The sequence below is a fragment of the Saimiri boliviensis genome, chromosome 2 (genome assembly GCF_048565385.1).
Source record: "Saimiri boliviensis isolate mSaiBol1 chromosome 2, mSaiBol1.pri, whole genome shotgun sequence".
NCBI lineage: Eukaryota > Metazoa > Chordata > Mammalia > Primates > Cebidae > Saimiri > Saimiri boliviensis.
In genome coordinates, this window is record NC_133450.1 from 121995664 (window position 1) to 122005519 (window position 9856).

Here is a 9856-nt window from a genome sequence, read left to right on the forward strand (position 1 = left end):
ATCCTTAAAGAAAAGAACTTTCAACCTAGAATTTCATATCCAGCCAAACTAAGCTTCACAGGCAAAGGAAAAATAAAATCCTTTACGGACAAGCAATTGATGAGAGATTTTGTCACCACCAGGCCTGCCTTACAAGAGCTCCTGAAAGAAGCACTAAAAAAGAAAAGGAACAACCGGTACCAGCCACTCCAAAAACATACCAAATGGTAAAGACCATCGACACAATGAAGAAAATGCATCAACTAACGAGCAAAACATCCAGCCAGCATCAAAATGGCAGTATCAAATTCACACATAACAATATTAACCTTAAATGTAAATGGGCTAAATTCCCCAATCAAAAGACACAAACTGGCAAATTAGATAAAAAGTCAAGACCCACAGGTGTGCTATATTCAGGAAATCCATCTCATGTGCAAAGACACACATAGGCTCAAAATAAAGGGATGAAGGAAGATTTGTCAAGCAAATGGAAAGTCAAAAAAAGCAGGAGTTGCAATCCTGGTCTCTGATAACATTGACTTTAAACCAACAAAGATCAAAAGAGACAAAGAAGGTAATTACATAATGGTAAAAGGATCAATGCATCAAGAAGAGCTAATGATCTTAAATATATATGCACCCAATCAGGAGCACTCAGATATATAAAGCAAGTTCTTAATGACCTACAAAGAGACTTAGACTCCCACACAATAATAGTGGGAGACTTTAACACTCCACTGTCAATGTTAGACAGATCAACAAGACAAAAAATTAAAAAGGATATCCAGGATTTGAACTCAGATCTGGACCAAGTAGACCTAATAGACATCTACAGAACTCTCCTCCCCAAATCCACAGAATATACATTCTTCTCAGCACCGCATTGCCCCTACTCTAAAATTGGCCACATAATTGGAAGTAAATCACTCCTCAGCAAATGCAAAAGAATAGAAATCATAATAAACAGTCTCTCAGAGCACAGGGCAAATAAATTAGAATTCAGAATTAAGAAACTAACTCAGAACCCCATAACTTCATGGAAACTGAACAACCTGCTCCTGAATGTCAGCTGGATAAACAATGAAATGAAGGCAGAAATAAAGATGTTCTTTGAAACCAATGAGAACAAAGACACAACGAACCAGAATCTCTGGGACACATTTAAAGCAGTGTCTAGAAGGAAATTTATAGCAATAAATGCCCACCAGAGAAGGAAGGAAAGATCAAAAATCAACACCCTATAGTCAGAATTGAAAGAGCTAGAGAAGCAAGATCAAAAAACCTCAAAAGCTAGCAGAAGACAAGAAATAACTAAAATCAGAGCAGAACTGAAGGGGAATGAGATACAAAAAAACCCTTCAAAAAATCAATAAATCCAGGAGCTGGTTTTTTGAAAAGATTAACAAAATTAGACTGCAAGTCAGATTAATAAAAAAGAAAAGAGAGAAGAATCAAATAGATGCAATAGAAAATGAAAAAGGGGATACCACCAGATACCACTGTATTTCCACAGAAATACAAACTACTATCAGAGATTATTACAAACAATACTATGCATATAAACCAATAAACCAGGAAGAAATGGATAAATTCCTGGACACTTGTACCCTCCCAAGCATAAACCAGGAAGAAGTCCTTGAACAGACCAATAAAAAGGGCTGAAGTTGAGGCAGCAATTAATAGCCTACCAAACAAAAAAAGCTCAGGTCCAGACAAGTTCACAGCTGAATTCTACCAGACATACAAAGAGGAGCTTGTACGATTCCTTCTGAAATTATTCCAAACAATACAAAAAGAGGGAAAGCTTCCCAAATCAATTTATGAGACCAAGATTATCCTGATACCAAAACCCAGCAGAAACTCAACAGAAAAAGAAAACTTCAGGCCAATATCCATGATGAACAGAGATGCAAAAATCTTCAATAAAATACTGGCAATCTGATTGCAATAGCACATCAAAAAGCTTATCCATCACGATCAAGTAGGCTTCATTCCAAGGATGCAAGGCTGGTTCAACATATGCAAGTCTATAAATGTAATCCGCCACATAAACAGAACCAAAGACAAAAACCACATGATTATCTTAATAGATGCAGAGAAGGCCTTTGACAAAATTCAAAAGCCCTTTATGCTGAAAACCCTCAGTAAACTAGGTATCGAAGGAACATATCTCAAAATAATAAAACCTATTTACGACAAACTTAGAGCCAATATCATACTGAATGGGCAAAAACTGGAAGCATTCCCTTTGAAATGTGGCACTGGACAAGGATGCTCTCTCTCACCACTCCTATTCAATATAGTATTGGAAGCTCTAGCCAGAGCAATTAGGCAAGAAAAAATAAATAAATAAAGATATTCAATTAGGAAAGGAGGAAGTCAAATTGTCTCTATTTGCAGACGACATGATTGTATATTTAGAATACCCTATCATCTCAGCCCAAAATCTCCTAAAACTGACAAGCAACTTCAGGAAAGTCTCAGGATATAAAATCATTGTGCAGAAATCACAAGCATTCCTATACACCAAAAACAGACAGAGAGCCAAATCATGAGTCAACTCCCATACAGAATTGCTACAAAGAGAATAAAATTCCTAGGAAAACAACTAACAAAGGATGTAAAGGACCTCTTCAAGGAGAACTACAAACTGCTGCTCAAGGAAATAAGAAAGGACACAAACAGATGGGAAAACATTACATGCTCATGGTTATGAAGAATCAATAGCATGAAAATGGCCATACTGCCCAAAGTAACTTATAGAGAGTCAACACTATCCCCATCAAGCTACCAATGGCCTTTGTCACAGAACTGGAAAAAAAACCACCTTACACTTCATATGGTACCAAAAAAGAGCCTGCATAGCCAAGACAATCCTAAGCAAAAAGAACAAATCTGCAGGCGTCACACTACCTGATTTCAAACTATTCTACAAGGCTACAGTAATCAAAACAGCATGGTACTGGCACCAAAACAGAGCTATAGACCAATGGAAGAGAACAGAGGCCTCGGAGGCGAGACCACACATCTACAACCATCTGATCTTTGATAAACCTGACAAAACCAAGCAATGGGGAAAGGAGTCCCTGTTTAATAAATGGTGTTGGGAAAACTGGCTAGCCATGTGCAGAAAGCAGAAACTGGATTCCTTCCTGACATCTTATACTAGAATTAACTCCAGATGGATTAAACATAAGACCTAACACCATAAAAACCCTAGAAGAAAATCTAGGCAAAACCATTCAGGACATAGGCATACGCAAGGACTTCATGGCTAAAACTCCAAAAGCATTGGCAACAAAAGCCAAAATACACAAATGGGATCTAATTAAACTCCAGAGCTTCTGCACAGCAAAAGAAACAATCATTAGAGTGAACTGGCAGCCAATAGAATGGGAAAAAATTTTTGCAATCTACCCATCTGACAAAGGGCTAATATCTACAATCTACAAAGAACTAAAACAGATTTACAAGAAAAAACAAATCCATCTAAAAGTGGGCAAAGGATATGAACAAACACTTTTCAAAAGAAGACATATATGAGGCTAACAAACACATGAAAAAATGCTCATCATCACTGATTATTAGAGAAATGCAAATCAAAACCACATTGAAATATCATCTCATGCCAGTTAGAATGGCGATCATTAAAAAAATCTGGAGACAACAGATGCTGGAGAGGATATGGAGAAATAGGAACACTTTCACACACTTTTGGGGGGAGTGTAAACTAGTTCAACCATTGTGGAAGACAGTGTGGCGCTTCCTCAAGAACCTAGAAATAGAAATTCCATTTGACCCAGCAATCCCATTTCTGGGTATATACCCAAGGGATTATAAATCATTCTATTATAAAGACACATGCACATGTATGTTCATTGCGGCACTGTTTACAATAGCAAAGACCTGGAACCAACCCAAATGCCCATCAACAATAGACTGGACAAGGAAAATGTGGCACATATACACCATGGAATACTATGTAGTCATAAAAAATGATGAGTTTGTATCCTTTGTAGGGACATGGATGAATCTGGAAACCATAATCCTCAGCAAACTGACACAAGAACAGTAAATCAAACACAACATGTTCTCACTCGTAGGCGGGTGTTAAACAATGAGAACACATGGACACAGGGAGGGGAGCATCACACACTGGGGTCTGTTGTGGAGGGGCCAAGGGAGGGACAGCAGGAGGGTGGGGAGGTTGGGGAGGGATAACACGGGGAGAAATGCGAGATGTAGGTGACAGGGGGATGGAGGCAGCAAACCACACTGCCATGTATGTACCTATGCAACAATCTTGCATGATCTGCACATGTACCTCAGAACCTAAAGTACAATTTAAAAAAAAAAGAAAAAAGAATGAAAAGGTCGCTCAATATAAGAAAATAATTTGTCAATATACTACATTAACTACACTAAGTCAATAATCAGAAAAGGAAATTAAGAAGCCAAATGCAAGGCTAGGCACAGTGACTCACACCTGTAATGCCAGCACTTTGGGAGGCTGAAGCGGGTGTGTCACTTGAGTTCAGGAGTCCGAGACCAGCCTGGCCAACCTAGTGAACCCCTGTCTCTACTAAAAAATAAAACAAAAATTAGCTTGGTATGGTGGCATGCACTCATAGTGCCAGCTACTTAAGAGGCTGAGGCAGGAGAATTGCTTGAACCCAGGAGGTAGATGTTGCAGTGAGTCAAAATCCAAATCATGCCACTGCACTCTAGCCTGGGCAAAATAGTGAGATTCCATCTCAAAAAAACAAAAAGGCCAAATTTATTTATAACAGCATCAAAATAGCTAAATACTTAGAAATTAATTTAATTAAAATGGTATCAGACTTATACACTAAAAACTACAAAACATCATGAAATAGATTTAAGACTAGTAAATGCACAAACATCTCATGTTCATGGATTAGAATACATAACATCATTAAGATGGCAATAATTCTCAACGTGATATACAGATTCAATGCAATCTATATCAAAATTCCAATGGCCTTTTTCACAGAAATACAATAGCCAATACTAAAACTTATAGGGAATCTCAAAAGACCCAAAATAGCCCCAAAAAAATCTTGAAAAAGATCAGAGAGAAAGGACTCATACTTTCTGATTTTGAGACTTACTACAAAGCTATAGGAATCAAGGTAGTGTGGTATTGGTATAAAATAGAAATATAGATCAACAGAATAGAAGTTTAGAAATAAACCTGTATACCTGTGGTTAATTAATTTTTAACAAGGGTGCCAGGATCATTCAGTGAAGAAAGAGTAGTCTCCTTAACAAATGGTGCTGGGACAACTGGATATCATGTGCAAAAGAATGAAATTGAACTCTTATTTCATGCCATATAAAATATAACTCAACATTTATCATACACCTAAATATAAGGGCTAAAGTTATAAAACTCTTAGAAGAAAACATAGATTTAAACCTTTGTATCCTTGAATTAGTCAACGGTTCTTTAGATGAAAAGAGCAGGGAAAAAAAATGTGAAAATAGATAAGTGAGCCAGGCTCAAGCCTCTAATCCTAGCACTTTGGGATGCTGAGGGAGAAGGATCACTTGAAACCAGGAGCTCAAGACCAGCATGAGAAACAATGCAAGACCCTGCCTCTAAAGAAAGCTTAAAAATTAGCTAAGCACACATGCCTGCAGTCCCAGCTTCTCAGGAGGGTAAGGTGGGAGGATGCCTTGAGCTCAGGAGCTCCAGGCTTCAGGGACCTATGATGGTGCTAACTCTAGACTGGTGACAGAGCAAGACCCTGGTGAAATCAGTAAACAAATGGGCTTCATCAAAATTTTTTAAATTGTGTGCATCAGAAGACACTATCAACAGAGTGAAAAGGCAACCTATGGAATTGGAATATGTACTTGCAAGTCACATATCTGTTAAGTGTCTAGTGTCCTGAATATATAAAGAATTCTTACAACTCAACACCCAATTTTTAAATAGGCAAAGGACTTACATAGACATTTCTCGACAGAAGCTATACAGATGGTCAAAAAGTACACGAATAGATGCTCAATATCATTAGTTATTAGGGAAATGCAAATCAAAACCACAGTGAGGTACCACTCCACATCCACTAGAATAGTTATAATTTTTCTTTAAAAACTGAATATAACAAGTGTTGATGAGAATATGAAAAAATTGAAATTCTCTTCTTTGGCTAGAGTCACAGAAAAAAAAATGGAATTCTCACATATTCTTGGAGGAAATGTAAATGATGTAGTCACTTTTGAAAATAGTTTGTCAGTTTCTAAATAAGTTAAAAATAGAAGTACCATAAGACTCAGCAATTCCACTCCTAAGTATATACCCAAAATAATTAAAAACAGATTTCAAATAAAAACCTATACATGAATGTTCATAGCAGTACTATTCACAATAGCCAAAAAAAACCCAAACGTCCATCAACTAATAAATATATTTTAAAATGTAGTTTATCTAAGTGATTTAATATTATTCAGTCATAAAAAGGAATTAAGTACTGAAACACAATACAACACAAATAAACTTCAAAAACATTATGCTGACTGGAGAGATCACGGCAGACAGGAAGCAGACTAGATTGCAGCTCCCACTCGAACAGACAGAGCAGTGTGTGGAGGCTCACATCATGAACTTCTACTTCAGAACAACTTCAGGAATAAATCAGGAAAGCTAAGAGAACCCACAGACCCTCTGAAGGAAGTAAATTGCTCCTGTAGGACCCAGGAAACACCCCAAACACTGTGAGTGCCCAAGCTGTGGAAGTGGGAAAGGGGAATTGTCAAGCCATAAAAACAAATTGTCACTGTGAAACCTGAAGGTCTAGATAACAGAAGATACTGACCTTACCTGGAGCTGAGTCAATTTAGAGAGCCAAGTGAAATAAGGGGTAAAGGGAAACACAGGAAAAGTCCTGTGGGCTCGCTGGGTCCCCTAGCAAGCCATTTCCGCCTTGCCTCATAGGGGTCCTCAGAGAGGGCTGCCAGAGGCACTCAGGAAGGGTCACAGGGAGAAGGAAACCTCCAGATGAACTTCATAACAATTATAACTAATCAAGAAGTCTCCCGGCCAGAACTCGGGGAAGGGTGTGAATCTGGTGTGCAGATTCCACAAGCCTACTTGATTTCGCAGCTGGAAAACGGGTAGGCTGGGGTGAGTTCTCAATCCTGCTTGCCCACTGCCTAGAAACAGACTTGGTGTTAATGGAGGGGAGGGGCATAGTGGGAGTGAGACTAGCCTTTTCAGTTACGTGGGAGCTGGGAGAGGCCTGTGACTGTCAGCTTTCCCCCACTTCCCGGACACCTGCATGACACAGAGAAGCAGCCATAATCCTCTTAGGAATATAGCTCCATTGACCTGGGAACTGCACCCCCAGCCCCTACAGCAACTGCAGCAAGACCCACCTAAGGAGAGTCTAAGCTCAGCTAGGCCTAGCTCTGACCCCACCTAATGGTCCTTCCCTACGCATCCTGGTAGCTGAAGACAGGGCAAATACTCTTGGACGTTCTAGGGCCCCACCCACCACCTGTTCCTCCCCATACTACCACAGCTGACACTCTCTTGAAAGCACCACCTCCTGGCAAGAGGCCAATCAGCACAAAAATAGTGCATTAAACAACCAAAGCTAAGGATCCTCAGAGTTCATTTTACCCACTCCCCCATCCTCCTTCAACTGTCCCCCACCACTTCCACCAGAGCGGTGCTGGTATCTATGGCTGAGAGATCGAAGGTTGGTTGACATCAAGGACTTTGCAGACAACCCCCAGTACCAGCCCAGAGCATGGCAGACATGCTAGGCGGTTAGATCCAGAAGAGAGATAACAATCACTACAGCTCACATCTCAGGAAGCCACATTCCTAAGAAAATAAGGAGAGCGGCCGGGCGTGGTGGCTCAAGCCTGTAATCCCAGCACTTTGGGAGGCCGAGGCGGGTGGATCACGAGGTCGAGAGATCGAGACCATCCTGGTTAACATGGTGAAACCCCGTCTCTACTAAGGATACAAAAAATTAGCTGGGCATGGTGGTGCGTGCCTGTAGTCCCAGCTACTCAGGAGGCTGAGGCAGGAGAATTGCTTGAACCCAGGAGGCGGAGGTTGCGGTGAGCCGAGATTGCGCCATTGCACTCCGCCTGGGTAACAAGAGTGAAACTCCGTCTCAAAAAAAAAAAAGAAAGAAAAGAAAAGAAGGAGAGCACTACATGAAGGAATCACCCATGGGACAAAAGAATCTGAACAACACCCTTGAGCCCTAGACCCTTCCTTGACAGAGCCTACCCAAATGAGAAGGAACCGGAAAACCAATTCAATATGACAAAACAAGGCTCTTCAACACCGGCAAAATCATCATACTAGCTCAACTTCAATGGATCCAAATCAAGAAGAAATTTCTGATTTACCTGAAAAAAAAAATTCAGAAGTAGTTATTAAGCTAATCAAGGAGGCACCAAAGAAAGGCAAAGCCCAATTTAAGAAAGTCAAGAAAACGATGCAAGAAATGAAGGGAGATATTTTCAATGAAATACATAGAATAAAAAACAATTAAAATTTCAGGAAACAATGGAAATGCTTATAGAAATGCAAAATGCTCTGGAGATTTTCAGCAATAGAATTGAATGAGCAGAAGCAAGGACTTAAGAGGTCAAAGACAAGGTTTTTTAAATTAACCTAATGCAGCAAAGACAAAGAAAAAAGTAAGAAACTACGAACAAAGCCTCTAAGAAGTCTGGGATTATGTTAAACGACCAAACTTAAGAATAATTGGTGTTCCTGAAGAAGAGAGATCTAAAAGTTTGGCAAACATATTTGGGGGATTAAGTTTTCAATCGGACAAGAGAAAAAAATGAAAAGCATTCAAATCAGTAAAGAGGAAGTCAAACTGTTGCTGTTTGCTGATAATTGTTTACCTAGAAAACCCTGAAGACTCCTCCAGAAAGCTCCCAGAACTGATAAAAGAACTACCAGAGGCCAGGTGGTGGTCCATGTCTGTAATCCCAACACTTTGGTAGGCTGAGGCAGGAGGATCACTCAAGCCCAGGAGTTTGAGATCAGCCTTGGCAACATAGAATCTATCTCTACAAAAACAAACAAAACAAACAAACAACAAAAAAAAAGTAGGCCGGGCGCGGTGGCTCAAGCCTGTAATCCCAGCACTTTGGGAGGCCGAAGCGGGTGGATCACGAGGTCAAGAGATCGAGACCATCCTGGTCAACATGGTGAAACCCCGTCTCTACTAAAAATACAAAAAATTAGCTGGGCATGGTGGCGCATGCCTGTAATCCCAGCTACTCAGGAGGCTGAGGTAGGAGAATTGTCTGAACCCAGGAGGCGGAGGTTGCGGTGAGCCAAGATCGTGCCATTGCACTCCAGCCTGGGTAACAAAAGCGAAACTCCATCTCAAAAAAAATAAATAAATAAAAATAAAAATATGAGCTAGGCATGGTGGCACACACTTGTAGTCTCAGCTACTTGAGAGGCTAAAGTGGGAAGATCAATTGAGCCTGGAAAGTAGAGGCTGCAGTGAGCCAAGTATCACACCGCTGCATTCGAGCCTGGGCAACAGAACAAGACCCTATCACACACAAAGAAAGCACCCGAAGCCAGGTAATTTATGAAGAAAAGGGGTATTATTTGACTCATGGTTATGCAGGCTATATAAGCATGGCACAAGCATCTATTCAGCTTCTCGTGAGGAAGCTTTCACTCACAGCAGAAAGTGAAAGGACGACAGGTGTGTCACACACTGCTGAGAGAGAGAACAAGAGAGGAGCTGCCAGGTCCCTTTTAATCACCAGCTCTTGCGTGAACTAATAGAGAACTTATTACTGCAGGGAAGGCACCAAGCCATTTATGAGTGATCCACCCCCAAGACCCGAA